This window comes from Bubalus bubalis, chromosome 17 (assembly GCF_019923935.1).
Source record: "Bubalus bubalis isolate 160015118507 breed Murrah chromosome 17, NDDB_SH_1, whole genome shotgun sequence".
In the NCBI taxonomy this organism is placed as follows: domain Eukaryota; kingdom Metazoa; phylum Chordata; class Mammalia; order Artiodactyla; family Bovidae; genus Bubalus; species Bubalus bubalis.
In genome coordinates this window covers 24,874,656-24,893,232 of record NC_059173.1, presented here as the reverse complement: position 1 = coordinate 24,893,232, position 18,577 = coordinate 24,874,656, and the positions used below count along the sequence as shown (strand labels likewise).

Genomic DNA, 18,577 nt, shown 5'->3' with positions numbered 1-18,577 from the left:
TCCATGCTTGGTGATAAGTAGCTATGGGGCACCTCTTTTCCATTCTATCTATGTTCCATTGCTGTTGAGGACAGCTTTGTTTTGGGATAAAGAAATATCTTGGAAACACATCATAATTCTTTAAGCATCTGTCTCAAAGTGCCATATGTCACTTCTGTTAACTTCATGGGTTAAAGCAAGTCACATGTCCAAGCTTGATATCAATAGGCAGAAAAACAGAAGCCTACCAAAGGGAGGGCCAGCATGTATTTGGAAACAATTGAATAATCTGCCATACTTTTGAAAATTTCACTGCTTGGGAAACAGTCTGTGTCTGCCCTTATGCTGAACATTAAGAACAGAACTAACTAGATTATGGGTGAATGGTGAAGAGAAAGTGGGTTAAGAGACAAAAGCAGGGAGTAAGGCAGACCTAAGCTAATGTTTAAAAAATAGTCTCATAGAGAACAGATTTGTGGTTGCCAAGAAGGAGAGCAGGGGGTGGAAGAGGGATGAATTGGGAGGTTGGGGTTAGCAGATGCAAACTGTTTTATGCAGGATGGATAAGCAACAAGGTCCTACTGTAGAGCATAGAGAACTCTATTCAATATCCTGTGATAAACCACAATGAAAAAGAATGTGTGGATATATATGTATGTATCACAGCGTCAATTTGTTGTACAGCAGAAACTAACACAATGTTGTAAATCAACTATACTTCAATTAAAAATTTTTTAAAAAACATGATCTTGCCATGTATGCAAGCAGAGTATTGACCATCAGGTGTTTGGACTGACCTTATTCTTGGCGGGATTTGTCTGTTACCAGGTAGGGATATTTGACCCAAACAGAACCTCTTGTACTGCGTTTCAGAGCCCCTAAAGAAAGGAATCTGATCCCCAAAGTAAACCTGATTAACTTTGTACATTTCAAGTTTGGGGTATTTAATATTAATGTGTTAATGTCTTTCTTAAGAGTAATTCCCAAAATCCCAATTCCTGCTGTAGTGTGCTTTCCCCCTAATTTCCTGCAGCAATGGACTGTGAAGAAAGCTGAGCGCCGAAGAATTGATGCCTTTGAACTGTGGTGTTGGAGAAGACTCTTGAGAGTCCCTTGGACTGCAAGGACATCCAACCAGTCCATCCTAAAGGAGATCAGTCCTGGGTGTTCATTGGAAGGACTGATGCTGAAGCTGAAACTCCAGAAATTGGCCAACTCATGCGAAGAGTTGACTCATTGGAAAAGACCCTGATGCTGGGAGGGGCTGGGGGCAGGAGGAGAAGGGGGCAACAGAGGATGAGATGGCTGGATGGCATCACTGACTCGATGGATGTGAGTCTGAGTGAACTCCGGGAGTTGGTGATGGACAGGGAGGCCTGGCGTGCTGCGATTCATGGGGTCACAAAGAGTTGGACACGACTGAGCGACTGAACTGAATTGAACTGAATTGAATGTTTATAGGAGGAAAATCCCAAAAGGGAGTTATGAATCCTGTAGCTATTGGTCTATTTTTAATCCTGTACCAGGCATAAAACCTGGGTATTTGGAATGAGAAAACAGTGGCCAGAAGCTATTGCGTAAGCGATTCCATTGAGAATTGCAATTAAAAAAAATGTTCAAAGCAGATTCCATATGGCATACTATACATGGAACTGACAAGTAAACTGATTCTGAAAACACATACTGCTCTGTCATATTATGTCGGAGTTACCCTTTAATTACAGTTTATTTGTGTTCAGCACTTTATTGGTCATAGAAGAATATAATTTTTAAAATTAGCAAATTCTAACATATACAGTAAATGTACAAAAGTTGTAAGTGTCAATCGTGATGAAATGTCACATGTGAAGTCAGGTCCCCGCCTCCCAGATCTAAATACAGAACTTCTCCATCATCCCAACAGATGCTCTCACTCTTGCATGCCAGGACCCGCCTCCACTGGAGGAGAAGAGTTATTCGGACCTCGCTCATCATAAACTTGTCTTCCCTGTTACTGAGCTTCACAGAAATGAAGTCATACAGCATACACTCTTTCGTGTCTGTCTTCTTTGGCTCAAAATTGTATCGGTGAGATTTATCTATGATATTGTAAGGATACATGTTTTCTTTTTTTCTTTTTTTTTTTAAATTACTTTTTATTGGAGTATAATTGCTTTACAATGTTGTGTTGGTTTCTACTCTACAGCGACGTGAGTCAGCTATACATATACATATATCCCCTGTTTTGGATTTCTTTCCCATTTGAGTCTCCACAGGGCAATGAATAGAGTTCCCTGTGCTATACAGTAGGTTCTCATTAGTTATCTGTTTTATAACAGTGGTGTATATATAACAATCCCAGTCTCCCAGTTCATCCCACCCCGCTTCCCCCTTGGTATCCATACATTTGTTGTGTAGAGTAGGTATGTTTAGCACGAACGCTGGCACACACTTTCTCAGGGTGATTATGCCAAGTTCCACTCGTCTCCCCAGCAGCGTAGGAGTGTTCCAGTTATTCCATATCCTCACCAACACTTGACATCATCAAAAGGTCTTTTTTTTGAGTTGATTTTTTTGATCTTTTCTAAACACAAGTATGACCATGTTTTCATTCTTTTAAAACACTTTAACAAAAAGATTGGGGGAAAATTCCTGAGCATAGTAGAGTTTAAATGTCCACCAGAGAGACTGATGGGTTCTGGAATTAAAAAGTGATTTGAGTTGCAGTAAGGAGACGTGGGCTTCCAAGGTGGGGCAGTGGTAAAGAACCTGTCTGCCAATGCAAGAAACATAAGAGATGAGGATTCCATCCCTGGGTCCAGAAGATCCCCTGGAGGAGGGCATGGCAAGCTAATCCAGTATTCTTGCCTGGAGAATCCCATGGACAGAGGAGTCTAGAGGAGTCCAAAGGGTTGCAAAAAGTCGGACATGACTAAAGCGACTTAGTACACACACAAACAGATATACTGATATTTCTTACACAATTCATTTTATGATCCTAAGTTTGTACCCAGTAACCAAGGAACAAGAGAAGTGTCACTAGGCAATATTTTGGGGGAAAACCCAACTGGAATACCATCCCTGATATTTGTTCCAGGGTTGCACACACCTGAATGACATTCTAAGGTCTCATTTACAGTAGACATGAGTTGCTATAGAATGAAAACATTCTTCTCAGCTCAGACAAGGAGATGCAGCAACCAGGAGAGGATGAAAGAGATGGATCTTCTCCCTTCTAGAATTTCTCTCACTAATGAAGGAGACAGTTCATTAAATAAACTCCAGTGTACAGAAGAGATAGTCTCCTATAGTAAACAGAATCCTGGAGTCTGAAGCCAGGCAACCTGATACTAAATCTTGACTTGGCCATGTGCTGGGTGAATGTTCTTGGCCAGGCTTGTTCGGTCCTGTTTCCTCTAATGTAAATAAAGATGATACTGAAATGGAGCATGACTCTCTGGTCCCTGACCCCCATGTCCCCTGCTGCCTTTTGTCTGTGGAAAAACTTTAGCCAAAGAATAAGTTTAATCACAGAAGTGAGAAAATGCAGAAACAAAGGAAAACAGTCAAGACCAAATAATAATAATAATAATGATAATGTACTCATTAAGCACAGTCAAATACCTTTAGTTCCTCCTCAAGGGCTGTAGGTAATATTCTGAGCCATCCTGTGAAACTGTCTTATAGATACTGAAACCCCCACCAGGGAGAGAAGTTAATTACATGATGACCAGCTTGTCACCATGACATAAGCTGCCACAGTTCTTAGAATTGGCCTCAAAGAAATGGAAAGACTCTGACCCCGGAACTGAAGATTACTGTACCTAAAACAAATAGAGTGACACGGGTCAGACCACTGATGACCAATGTGAAGATGACTGTCAGAGCTGACGGTGCTGTTTCTGCATATAGCCCCCTCCCTCTGTCTATAAAATCTTTTGCCCATTGATTATTAGCTGGAGGGAGTCAGCCTTTGTACAGATGCTTTTGGTAATGATATGAACCACACTTCCTTGTGGGATTGTTGGAAAGAGTAAAAGATCATGTATGAAACGAGTTGCCAGTCCAGGTGCGATGCATGATACCGGATGCTTGGGGCTGGTGCACTGGGACAACCCAGAGGGATGGTATGGAGAGGGATGTGGGAGGAGGGTTCAGGATGGGGAACACATGTATACCTGTGGCAGATTCATTTTGATGTTTGGCAAAACTAATACAATTATGTAAAGTTTAAAAATAAAATAAAATTAAAAAAAAATAATAAAATAATAAAAAATAAAATAAAATAAAAACATCAGTTGAAAAAAAAAAGAGTAAATTACATGTAATATTTGTAGAGCAATTCCAGTTAGGTCCTAACAGGAGGCTTGAGTGATGGGGAAAGGGCAGGAATACAGGTCTGCACAGGTGCCTTCTTTGAGCATTGAGTAAGAGTGTACAAACCAAGGGGTCCCCAGAGGTTCCTGGGGAGGTAAACCCAAAGAAGAATCGAGAGTTGATCAGGGAAAATGGAGTGGAGAACATTTAAGGTAGAGAGGTGGTATGGGAAAAGCAAGGAGGTAAGAAACCAACCTTTAGGATTGATTTGAACATCACCTTCATTTGCTGAAGTAGCCAGGAGAGTAGCGTAAAGGTGTGAAAGATGGCCAGGTGAGGGTGGCTGTGAGTTGTGTTGGCTCCGTGAGCAGCAACCTCCAGTGGCAAGTACTAAGTACCAGGTGAGCTCAGAATTTTCTGCTTGTCAGAAACATGCATGTGTTTTAAATCAAAACTACAGTGAGGGACCACCTCATACCAGTCAGAATGGCCGTCATTTAAAAAAATCTACAAATTTAACAAATACTAGGGAGGGTATAGAGAAAAGCAAACCCTCTTATACTGTTGGTGGGAATGTAAATTGATGCAGCCACTATGGAGAACAGTATAGAGGTTTCTCAAAAAAACTAAAGAGTTTCAATAGGATCCAGCAATCCTACTGCTGGACATATATTCAGAGCAAACTGTAATTCAAACAGATACATGCACCCTTATGTTCATAGTAGCACAGTTTACTATAGCCAAGACATGGAAACAACCTACATGCCCATCAACAGATGAATGGATAAACAAGATGTATGTGATATATATAAACATATCAATATATATATTGATATAAATATATATCAATAGATAGATAAATATAAAATGATTATGGGTTTATGATTAGTAGATGGAATAGTATATAGAGAATGTATAAACAACAAGATCCTACTGTGTAGCATGGGCAACTGTATTCAATATCCTGTGATAAGCCATTATGGAAAAGAACATGAAAAAGTACATATATTTAACTGAGTCACTTTGCTATATACTAGAAATGAACACAACATTGTAAATCAACTCTCCTTCCATAAAATACATTTTTAAAAAGTAGAAAGGAATTCTGACCTATGCATGTCATTAAAAGAAGCTTACATCCTCGTTGTTCAATTGCTAAGTCACATTGGACTCTTTGCGACCCCATGGACTGCAGCACGCCAGGCTTCCCTGTTCTTCACTATCATCTCCCAGAGTTTGCTCAAACTCATGTTAAATCAGTGATGCCCTCCATCTTTTCCTCTGTCATGCCCTGCTCCTCCTGCCCTCAATCTTCCCCAGCATCAGGGTCTTTTCCAACGAGTCAGCTCTTAGAATCAGGTGGCCAAAGTATTGGAGCTTCACCTTCAGCATTAGTCCTTCCAATGAATATTCAGGGTTAATTTTCTTTAGGATTGACTGGTTTGATCTCCTTGCTGTCCAAGGACTGTAAAGAGTATTCTCCAGCACAATTCAAAAGCTAGTAGGAGGAAGTAAAATCCAAACATACCTAGCTACTTAACCTGTGAGTATGGATAAATGCTTGGAGATGAATAAAGCAAGATGATGAAGTAAGTTTCAGTGGAATTTTGTGTTGGATGGTGGGAGAAGTCACATCAGAGAGAGACCTGACTGTTCTATAGGTATGTGGGAGGAGAAAAGACAGAGAGAATAGCAGATGCAAAGGCTCTGGGGCAGGCACACAATTGCTGTGCTTTAGGAAAGTGCAGATGCCAATGGGATGGAGCAGAGGAGTAGCAGGGAATGAGAGGTGAGTCAACCAAGGAGCCTAGAACCAGTGGGGACTTGGGCAGGTGATGAGCACTCAAGTTTTGTCTACAGTGAGATGGGAAACCAGCGGAGATGAGAGGCCTGTTCTGAGTTCTTCCTGGCTGCTACATGAACAATAAAATTACAGGGGTCACAGTGGAGCAGGATGTCCACTTAGGCTACTGTATTGGGCTGGCCAAAAAGTTCATTTGGCTTTTTCTGTAAGATCTCCGGGAAAACCTGAACCAAGTTTTTTACCAACCCGATAATTCTTTGGGAGGAGGTGATGATGGCTTCCAGCAGAGCAAGAGTGATAAAGGTGAGAACACGTGGTTGGAACCCAGATCTGGTGTGTAAAGTAAGACCCGCTGATCGGATCCAATACCCAAAAGGAATCCCATGTGCATCACTTTGGAGAAGACGAGAGACACTCCAGGCAGCTGGGTTCTTAGGCTCTCAGCCCAGACGTGACAGATGGGTCTTTGCCCTTCATCTCCCATGAGAGGTAAACTGAAAGAAAATTGACTTTCTGGAACATCTGAGGCCCAGAAGAATAATCCTTTGGGAAATCCAGATAAGCAGCACATTGAAGCAGAAACATATGAGCACTAGACTCAGCTGCTGGGATCATCAAGTAAGTCACTGAATCGCTCTGAAACTCGGTGTCCTTTTTTGCGAATATGGGACAAGGACAATGGCCCGCACAAGGGGAAGTTGTGAGTACCTGATGAGATAGAGGTGGGAGGCATCCATCCTCCTTGCTGTGATAAGGAAGTGCAGGACCAGTTTCCATTCTTGGAAGCTCCCCAGAATAAAGCCAGAAGAACATGAACCTGGGGGCTTCCCTGGAGGCACAGTGGTAAAGAATCCACCTGTCAATGCAGGAGATGCAAGAGACGCAAGTTCTATCCCTAGGTCGGGAAGATCCCCTAGAGGAGGGCTTTGGCAACCCACTCCAGTATTCTTGCCTGAAAAATTCCACAGACAGAGGAGCCTGGTGGGTGATGATCCATGAGGTCACAAAGAGCTGGACATGACTGAGTCCTGGGATTGTCCCTGATCCTTCATCTCAAGCCAGGTTCCCACCACCAGGCATGCACCCAAGGCCTAGCCAGAGTATGCACTGGGTATTCAGTCTAATTTGGCTGAGACATATGCCTGTCTCCTTCACTCTCCTTAGCAATATCCGTCCTTACCTCCCCAAGTTTAAGGAGCAAGGACATTTTCCTTCCTGTATGTCTCCATCTCTTGTTGCCAGCTGGAAGATAGTACCCATGGGAAAAGGTCAGGGGAGTCAGGGCTAATCAGCATTTATTGTGAGCTTGCACTTTGTCATGGGCTTTATAGTGATTTAATTCTCACAATCAACCCCATGAGATAGTTTATCGATATTTACAGATCATAAAAATAAGGCAGAGTGGCGTCTAAGGGCTCCACAGGCAAGATGCAGAGCTGGGTTTAAACCTAGATGAGTTAGGAATGGTCAGCTGGCCCAGTCAACATCCTTTGAGACTTTATAGATGGAAAATCTAAAAACTGTACTTTGCAGACCCCCAGGAAGCCAAGATCCTGCATATTAGGGATCTGTCCATCAGATGCTCTCAAACACAGTCAAACCTCAGAACTACCTTATAAGGTGATAAGCAGCAGGCTGAAGCAACCTTTACCTGGTGTGGATCTAGCAAGGGCCAGTGTCATTGCTCTGGATCCAGCAGTTCTGGCCAAACTTCCCCAACAAGAGCTAAAGTGTGTTCCAGGAGCCCCTGGCGGGACGGTGTTTCCTGAATTTCTGAATTCCTAATCAGCAGAGGCTGCAGCCACTCCCTGGTGGTCCTTCTCTATGGGTTTCTAATCCCACTCTGGAGCTGGTTTCTCCAGCTCTTGATTAATTAATCACATTAATCTGACAATGATTTTGTAAAGTCATTCCATCTAGTAGCCCTCCTTTCTGTGTATCACGATGAGGGGGCTTTCTGTGAATGGCAGCTGAACCCCTACTGACAGACCCAGCTCATCTAATTCAGCACCCAGTAGAGTTTAGGGCGCAATTCCCAAACACTTGGCCAGACCAACCTAAGAGATTTCCAATGAGTAATGATGAGCTGTTGAATACAATTAAGTGGCAAAATTCACATTTCTTCAGCTGCTCTCAAGGAGGCTTATTTCCCAAGGAGAACCTCTAGCCATGGCTGATGGCATTTTCTCCATCCCCTCCCCCTCAGTAGTGAGAGGAATTCATCGTTCTCGAGGGCCTTCGTAAGAATTGAGGACCAGGTGATGAAAGGTAATAGCTTTTCCCTTGAGAAAATGTCCAAGACATGTATTTCCATTAAAAAGCATAATGCCTCCTGAAGCCAAATATTGTTTTCTGTTTTGTTTTGGGTTGTCTTTGGCTGTTTGATGTCAGCCTTCATGAATATGGAAAATTGAGAACTGGCCATGGCTAATCCATTTCTCTACCAAGGAAAACTAGATTTTGTCCTAGGGCCAAAAAAATAAATAAAAATCAAAGTTTCTATTTGAACCCTCTCTATCTTATATAAGCAATGGAATCCCTCATCCCAGTAATAACACATGTTAAGAATTCTTGAACATGGATCACATTAACCACAAAGTTACAAAATAGAAAAATGCAAATTTGAAGACTTCACCTCTTTGGTCTTCATCATTCAAATTTCACACTTGGGCCCTGAAGGGTTTTTGTGTTTTGTTTTTTTTTTTCCTTTTGTTTTTGTTTTAAAGGAAGTGTTTTGATGTTCTATAACAAGATGTTGTTGTGTTGTGACATAGTTGTAAAGTACACCTGGATGCTGAACTATCCAATTTAAAACTGATTTTTAAATTCACTTAAAAGAAACCAATCTCTTGTCCCCAATTCTGTCACATCTGACCTGCCGTATTCTTGGTTTTCTCCTCTTTGTGTTTCTGTGTTTTTTGTCCCTCTATTCACTCTTCCCTTCATGGATTTTGTGTTTTTGTTTATCTGGTAATTGAAAACATTTACTATTGTATATACATCTTTATAGAAGCTTCAATGACCCATCTACAAATTTCCATTAATTGTAGAGAGGATTGAAAACACAGCAATAAGAGCAGAGACAGGATGTGAAAAGATGATTGAGATCAGCTCAGTGGGACTTAATACCTGGAAAATCTGTTAATACAGCAATTAAAGTGAAAATCCCCCTTGAAGTAAACTCGAAGTCTTAATACCTCTTGCATTGCGGCATCCTCAGATCCACTGTTTTATTTTCCCCCTGTAGGAAATTCACAAGGTTCACTTTCTCCCAGAAATGCTATTTTTCTAAGTGCTTTTTAATTTTATCAGTATTCTTAAAAAAAACTGGGGTGCATAGGGAGTCAAAATGACTGGGATCAAATGAAAAGCAGAGGAGGCTTCCTTAATGGTAGGCTTTATATTCCTCTGTTTGTGTATCTGCTGACTGTGCTGTGTCTTCGTTGCTGCACAGGCTTTTTCTCTAGTTGTGGCGAGCAAGAACTACTCCCGTCTAGTTGCAGGGCTCCAGCTTCTCACTGTCGTGGCTTCCCCTGTTGCGGAGCACGGGCTCTAGGCATGCGGGTTTTACTAGCTGTGGCTCACGAGCTCAGTAGTTGTGGCTCTCGAGCTCAGTAGTTGTGGTGATGGGCTTAGCTGCTCTTCAGCGCATGGGATCTTCCCAGATCAGGGATTGAACCCACGTCTCCTGCATTGGCAGGCAGATTCTTTACCACTGAGCCAACCAGGGAAGCCCTAGGCTTTATTTTCTGACCAAGAGAAGAAATGATGGAGTGTTATCCCTCTGCCAAACCTGGCAAGTATACCCCCTAGGTCATCCGCCTCCCTATCTCCTACCATCCACACACACATTATTGTTTTCACCCTAAATGAGATTCAAATCTCAGAGATGATAAACATTTCAGCAGAAGCACTGATGATGCCAAGCTTGCTTGGTATGTGTGCTTCATATATGAGGTCTTACTTATGCCTTACAAACATCCTTTGAGGTTTTTGTCATCACCCTCGTGGCACGCGAGCAGTAAAACTTCAGCAAGAGGAAAGTGACTTTGCCAAGGTCATGTATCTCTTAAGAGGTTATAGGTCTCTAAACGAGACCACACATTCTGCTTGTGAAAGAGCGTCAGATGAATGAAAATGTCATGTGCATTGCAGCCGCACTGCACCCGTGGCTCCTCCCACTTCTGCCAGACTGTGTGGCTTGAGGCAAATTACCCAACCTCTCTGTGCCTCAGTGTCCCCATTTGAATAATGGTGATGATATTCACATACTGCTTCCCTCACATGATTGTTGGATTTAAATTTAGGTAATATATTGAGACTTCCCTAGCGGTCCAGTGGTTAGGACTCTGAGCTTCCACTGCAGGGGTTGCAGGTTCAGTCCCTGGTGGGGAAACTGAGATCCCACATGCTTGCAGAGTGTGGCAAAAAAAAAAAAAAAAAAAGCAACTATACGCCAATAAAAATTAAATAAATGTAATTAATATATGTAAAGAGCTTAGAAGAGGACTTGGTTCACAGTAAGCACTATTTGTTAGCTGCTGCTATTATCATTATTATTATTTAGAAATTTCATGCTCAGCAAGTGGTTCTTCCAATATTTTAACAATTTGAGACAGGATTGGAGAGGGAGTGTGTTGAGCTTCTCTTAAGATGAGAGACAGTTAAACATTAATGTGGCAACGGCTACTCACTGCCTTCCTCATCCTCCTTCTGCCTTCTTTCGTATTTACAGAATCCTGACTCTCTGCAGAGGAACGACTGTCTCAGCTATAAGACTACATTTCTGAGCCTCCTCTGGTCTTAGGTGGGGTCTTATGAAAGGGATTCCAAACAATCTCTGGAAAGGTTTTCCTTTTCTGCTCTAGGAGCTTTCTTTCTCCTTGTTGTTTTCTCCTTCATAATCTCCCTTCCTGAATTGCTGACTGAAGGAAGGATGTGGTGCAGCCATCTTGTGATAATGAGGCAGTTATAAGAGGAAGGCCATGCACTAGGTCATGAAGATGCAAGATGTTATGCAAACCTGAAGTGCCTACTTCTGGACTCGTGGCTGTTTGAGAAAAAGGAATCACTTCTATGGTTTCACTTTCAAGCTCCTGAGCACAATTTCTAGCCAATACTAACAGTGGCCTTCAGTGGACCTAGATAGAGAGATGGGTGTCTCTCAGCTGCCAGTTTTCTGGGCCCCTGAAAATGTGTGCACCAAACAGCCACATCCCATTCTTCTTCAAATGTACACCAATTGTCATGCTCTCCTCCCAATGATCTCATGCTGGAACATGAGCTCTTCACATGTTATGGCAAGGCTTCACATGTCATCTCAGTCCTGCCTTGCCTGTGCAGGCCTGAGGAATGTGCTAAACTTTCCAAATACTAGTCTCTGAGTGTAGATAGAGACAATCAAAGCTGCTTCACTGGGTTGTTCTAAACCACACACGATAAAGCTGGAAATGATCACAGTTGGTTCCTGTTCTTGAAACATGTTCGGTGAATGGCAACTATGAATACCATATCCTGCCCACCTCACATCAGTATCAGAAACTCACTTCTATTTAACTATATAAACAGGAACAAAGTTCTACTTCAAAAAGAAGGACGTGATTAAGCTATGTCAGGATATGTGTGTGTAGTCAATTTTACTTTTCTTAAATATGTGTTTATTTGACTACACAGATCTTATTAATAGTTGTGGCACTCAGAATCTGCTGTCTTCGTTGCAGCATGCAAACTCTTAGTTGTGGCATGTGGGATCTAGTTCCCTGACCAGGGATCGAACCTGGGCCCCCCGCATTGATAGTGTGGAGTCCTAGCCACTGGACCACCAGGGAAGTCTCATGGTCACTTTTTCTTGACCACCATGTTTGTTTAGTCATCTGGATGTTGTTGTGTTTCCAGAGTGTTTTTCAAAAGAGATTAATGTTTTTATTGCACTGTAGTTGATTTAAAATGTTATATGAGTTTCTTGTGTACAGCATGGTGATTTAGCTTAGTTTTTTTTTTTTTTTTTTTGCAGATTAGATAAAATTGTAAGTTTTTTATAAGATATTTGATATAATTCCTTGTGCTCTACCATATCCTTTTGTTGCTTATCTATTTTATACATAGTAGTTTTTATCTGTTAATTCCATACCCCTAATTTGTCCCTCCCCACTTTCTTCTCCCCTTTGGTAACCAGAAGTTTGTCTTCTATATCTGTAAGTCTGTTTCTGTTTTGTGTATATATATTCATTTGTATTATTTTTTTAGAGTCCACATACAAATGATATATGGTATTTGTCTTTGTATGACTTATTTCACTAAGCATAATATTCTCTAGGTCCATCCATGTTGTGCAAATGGTATTACTTCATTCTTTTTATGACTGAGTAATATTATATCATGTATATATCACGTCTTCTTAATCCAGTTGTCTGTTTTGGGGCACTTGGGTTGCTTCTGTATCTTGGCTATTGTAAATAGAGCTGCTATGAAGGTTGGGACATATGTATGTTAATCTTATAATGTCAATTAGTATAAAACAAACTGCAATATAAAAACTTCCATTATAATGAAACAAATGTAGGAATTTAAAAACAAACCTACAATAGAAGCATATGGCAAACAGGAAGCCTCCTGCCTTGCTGGTAGAAATGGAAGAAGGTGCAGCAACTTTGGAAAACTTTGTCTTACAATGCTCAACATAGCTTTACCACATGACCTGGCAATTTCAATACTAGATATGTATGCAAAAGAAATGAAATTTTATGTCCACACAAAGACTTGCACACGAGTGATTTCAGCACCATTATTAACAATGATAAAAAATTGGAAGCAGCACAAATGTCCATCAGCTTATGAATGGGTAAGCCCAATGTGTGATATTCATGCAAAGAAACGGTAAGCAATAAAAAGAAATGGTCTGCTTCCATGTCCTGGCTATTATAAACAGTGCTGCAATGAACATTGGGGTACACGTGTCTCTTTCCCTTCTGGTTTCCTCAGTGTGTATGCCCAGCAGTGGGATTGCTGGATCATAAGGCAGTTCTATTTCCAGTTTTTTAAGGAATCTCCACACTGTTCTCCATAGTGGCTGTACTAGTTTGTATTCCCACCAACAGTGTAAGAGGGTTCCCTTTTCTCCACACCCTCTCCAGCATTTATTACTTGTAGACTTTTGGATTGCAGCCATTCTGACTGGTGTGAAATGGTACCTCATAGTCGTTTTGATTTGCATTTCTCTAGATGTCCATCAGCAGATGAATGGATAAGAAAGCTATGGTACATATACACAATGGAGTATTACTCAGCCATTAAAAAGAATACATTTGAATCAGTTCTAATGAGGTGGATGAAACTGGAGCCTATTATACAGAGTGAAGTAAGCCAGAAAGAAAAACACCAATACAGTATACTAATGCATATATATGGAATTTAGAAAGATGGTAACAATAACCCTGTGTAGGAGACAGCAAAAGAGACACTGATGTATAGAACAGTCTTATGGACTCTGTGGGAGAGGGAGAGGGTGGGAAGATTTGGGAGAATGGCATTGAAACATGTAAAATATCATGTATGAAACGAGTCGCCAGTCCAGGTTCGATGCACGATACTGGATGCTTGGGGCTGGTGCACTGGGACGACCCAGAGGGAGGGTATGGGGAGGGAGGAGGGAGGAGGGTTCAGGATGGGGAACACATGTATACCAGTGGCAGATTCATTTTGATATTTGGCAAAACTAATACAATTATGTAAAGTTTAAAAATAAAATAAAATTAAAAAAAAAAAGAAAAGAAATGGTCTGTTAATAAAGATAGCAACATGGGCTGAACCTCAAAACCATTATTCTAAGTGAAAGCAGCAGACGCAAGACCACATATTGCATGATTCCATTTACATGAAAAATGTCCAGAGAAGGCAAACTGTTACAGAGACAGAAGGTAGATTAGTGGTTGCTAGGGGCTTAGGATAGAAATGGAGATTAACTGTAAATAAGCATGAGGGATCTTGCTAGGATGGTGGAAATACCCTCAAAATGGTCTAGAGGATCGCACAATTTGGGAAATGTAATTACAGTGATTGAAATATACACCAGCAATGGTTGTATTAAATAGTATTTAAAATGTACTTCAATACATATGTTTTAAAACCCCAAAGCTGTTTCATGGTGAAGAATTCTTTGTGTATTTTAAGAGTCAATGGAAAATAGGAAGAATTCTGAAGGCTAGCATATTATCAAATAAGAGGTAGACATGCCTTGGCTAAGATAAAATTAGGGTGAGGAAAGGGAAGGGTGATGGGGTACAAGAAACTGTGAATGTTGTATTAGAGAGTCAGCCCCGATATTGAACACCTACATTGTTGGTGTGATGTTGAGAGAAAACTACATTATTGGGAAACTTCATGGTAAAAAGAGTGGAAATCCTATTAAGAAAGTTTTGTCATAGACTCACCTTGAACACAAATGAAAGCACTTACACGTAACTTTTTGGGAAGTAAGTCATCCGTGTACAGAAATGCTTCTAAATTTCTTGATTATCATCATCCAAGTGTCATTAGTATCAAACAGATGTAATACTCATAGAAAATAATACATCTTTGTAAAGTTTTTTTTGAAGGTTGTAAAATTGTTATGTAATTTTCTAGAAATGTCAAGTATTTCATCAGCCAAAGCTGCCCAGGAGACTCACCCATGAGGCTATTATAAATCGAAGGAATTTCACACTTATGATCTGTTTGGCTTTAATGAATTGGATTTCGTGCCCTAAATGGCTGTGATTGTAAAAATATGTTTTAAAAATTAGGATGTAGTGGGCTTTCCTTATCAAAATTTGTGACATCTTTCTATTTCAAGTCAACAGATTACAAGTTAATATTTATGTGTGGAGACTTTCTGAAGGTATCTGGTATTAGGCTTTTCGACTAATGGACACCGTGATTTCTGTTTCCCATCACAGAACACCTGTCTTTTTTTTTTTTTCCTTTTGTATCTTTTTTTGTTTTTCCTGACCATACCACAGCATGTGGGGATCTTAGTTCCCTGACCAGGGATCAAACCCATGCCCCCTGCAGTAGAAGCACAGAGTCTTGACCACTGAACCACCCAGAACACCTGTCTTAAACATCATCTATAACTAGATTGTCAAATTCAGACTCTGCTTCAACAGTCCCCACCTCCACTGGTGAAAGGAAGGCTTTGGTAATTAATCATGATGTTTTTCCATTAAGCCCTGACCTAGCTTCAGACTGCCACTACCAATCACCCAAGTTTGCTCTTGAGATGCAATCTATTTGCTAGCCCAACTCTGGAAGAATCAGGCCCCCTAATGAGAATGTCACCAAAATGTCATGAAAGAGAGTGTGCTTTCTGTGACAAGACAGGACAGGGACACTGACTGTTACCAGTGCAAAGACTTGCAACGCACTCAGTCATGTAAGTCAGTCCACTGTGGCTTATTTCCATTGTTTTGTTGTTGTTGTTCAGTTGCTCAGTTGTGTTCGACTCTTTGTGACCCCACAGACTGCAGCAGGCCAGGCTTCCCTGTCCTTCACGATCTCCCAGAGTTTGCTCACACTCATGTCCATTGAGTTGATGATGTAATCCAGCCATCTCATCCTCTGTCGCATATCCTTCAGTTCAGTTCAGTTCAGTCGCTCAGTCGTGTCTGACTCTTTGCGACCCCATGAATCACAGCACACCAGGCCTCCCTGTCCATCACCAACTCCCGGAGTTCACTCAGACTCATGTCCATCAAGTCGGGGATGCCATCCAGCCATCTCATCCTCTGTCGTCCCCTTCTCCTCCTGCCCCCAATCCCTCCCAGCATCAGGGTCTTTTCCAATGAGTCAACCCTTCACATGAGGTGGCCAAAGTATTGGAGTTTCAGCTTCAGCATCAGTCCTTCCAATGAACACCCAGGACTGATCTCCTTTCGAATGGACTGGTTGGATTTCCTCGCAGTCCAAGGGACTCTCAAGAGTCTTCTCCAACACCATAGTTCAAAAGCATCAATTCTTTGGTGCTCAGCTTTCTTCACAGTCCAACTCTCACATCCATACATGACCACAGGAAAAACCATAGCCTTGACTAGACAGACATTTGTTGGCAAAGTAATGTCTCTGCTTTTCAATGTGCTATCTAGGTTGGTCATAACTTTCCTTCCAAGGAGTAAGCGTCTTTTAATTTCATGGCTGCAGTCACCATCTGCAGTGATTTTGGAGCCCAAAAAAATAAAGTCTGACACTGTTTCCACTGTTTCCCCATCTATTTCCCATGAAGTGATGGGACCAGATGCCATGATCTTCGTTTTCTGAATGTTGAGCTTTAAGCCAATTTTTTCACTCTCCTCTTTCACCTTCATCAAGAGACTCTTTAGTTCTTCTTCACTTTCTGCCATAAGGGTGGTGTCATCTGCATATCTGAGGTTATTGATATTTCTTCCGGCAATCTTGATTCCAGCTTGTGTTTCTTCCAGTCCAGCGTTTCTCATGATGTACTCTGCATATAAGTTAAATAAACAGGGTGACAATATACAGCCTTGACGTACTCCTTTTCCTATTTGGAACCAGTCTGTTGTTCCATGTCCAGTTCTAACTGTTGCTTCCTGACCTGCATATAGATTTCTCAAGAGGCAGGTCAGGTGGTCTGGTATCCCTATCTCTTTCAGAATTTTCCACAGTTTATTGTGATCCACACAGTCAAAGGCTTTGGCGTAGTCAATAAAGCAGAAATAGATGTTTTTCTGGAACTCTCTTGCTTTTTCCATGATCCAGCAGATGTTGGCAATTTGGCCTCTGTTTCCTCTGCCTTTTCTAAAACCAGCTTGAACATCTGAAAATTCATGGTTCACATATTGTGGAAGCCTGGCTTGGAGAATTTTGAGCATTACTTTACTAGCGTGTGAGATGAGTGCAGTTGTGCAGTAGTTTGAGCATTCTTTGTCATTGCCTTTCTTTGGGATTGGAATGAAAACTGACCTTTTCCAGTCCTGTGCCCCCTACTGAGTTTTCCAAATTTACTGGCATATTGAGTGCAGCACTTTCACAGCATCATCTTTCAGGATTTGAAATATCTCAACTGGAATGCCATAATCTGCAGAACGCTTTTTCATGTTTCCGTGCAGGAGAGGTAAAACAAAGAAAGGAAACTATCAAATAATATGGTTTCAGTTAAAATGTCAGCTGTGCTAAGTCACTTTAGTCATGTCTGACTCTTCGTGACCCCATTGACTATAGCCGACCAGACTCTTCTGTCCATGGGATTTTCCAGGCAAGAATACTAGAACGGGTTGCCATTTCCTTCTCCAGGGGATCTTCCTGACCCAGGGATCAAACCCACATCTCCTGCATTGGCAGGTGGATTCTTTACCACTGAGCCACCAGGGAAGCCTGAAATGTCAGCTATACTATCTAAATGAATGTTTGTATATATGCATAGTTTTTCATAAAAGATTAACATATTTTGGCTTAAAGGTATATATTCTGTGTATTCTTCTTCTTCCACATCAGTATATACCGAATTACTTCTTTCTTTAAAAAAAAAAAAAAACTGCATGATAATCAAAAGGAAAGTTTTACTATAATTGATTCAGCCATTCACCTACCGACAGGTAAGTCTCTTCCCAATATTTTGTCAGTGTGAATAATTATGCACACATCCTTATGTACTGGTGATTTTACTACTGAAGATAAAATCCCAATTGAGATTTATGGGTCAAAGAATATTTAATTCTTTAGGATAATAAGCAAGGCCAAATTATTTTTCAGAACGCCAAAGCAATTCATTTGTCTGACAACGTTTTGTGAAAGTTCTTATTTAGCAACAAGCTCCCTGGACTTAGATGTTAGCTCATTTTTTCCTAATCTGATGAGGAACTGTGTAATCTTTGTGGTTCTATTTTGTCTTGACTGCTCATAAGGAAGAGTGTTTTCCAGATGTTTCCTGGCCTCTGGCAGCTTCTCTTTGGGGATGTGCCTGTTGATGCCCTATGCTAAGGTTTTGGGTTAGTTTTTTTTTTTTCTCCAGGATACTTTAAATTTTATTTTATTTTTAAACTTTACATAATTGTATTAGTTTTGCCAAATATCAAAATGAATCCGCCACAGGTATACATGTGTTCCCCACCCTGAACCCTCCTCCCTCCTCCCTCCCCATACCATCCCTCTGGGTCGTCCCAGTGCACCAGCCCCAAGCATCCAGTATCGTGCATCGAACCTGGACTGGTGACTCGTTTCATACATGATATTTTACATGTTTCAATGCCATGCTCCCAAATCTTCCCACCCTCTCCCTCTCCCATAGAGTCCATAAGACTATTCTATACATCAGTGTCTCTTTTGCTGTCTCCTACACAGGGTTATTGTTACCATCTTTCTAAATTCCATATATATGTGTTAGTATACTGTATTGGTGTTTTTCTTTCTGGCTTACTTCACTCTGTATAATAGGTTCCAGTTTCATCCACCTCATTAGAACTGATTCAAATGTATTCTTTTTAATGGCTGAGTAATACTCCATTGTGT

General features: G+C 41.1%; 1 protein-coding gene and 1 non-coding gene across 3 annotated transcripts in view; one reads left to right on the top strand and one right to left on the bottom strand.

Moving 5' to 3' along the window:
- The window catches only part of TMEM132D (transmembrane protein 132D), an 893,797-nt gene that overhangs the window by 519,115 nt on the left and 356,105 nt on the right, over positions 1–18,577 (top strand). The window lies entirely within an intron of this gene.
- Positions 11,835–11,907, bottom strand: TRNAD-AUC. The gene has a single exon. It is a non-coding gene; the product is annotated as a tRNA-Asp (tRNA).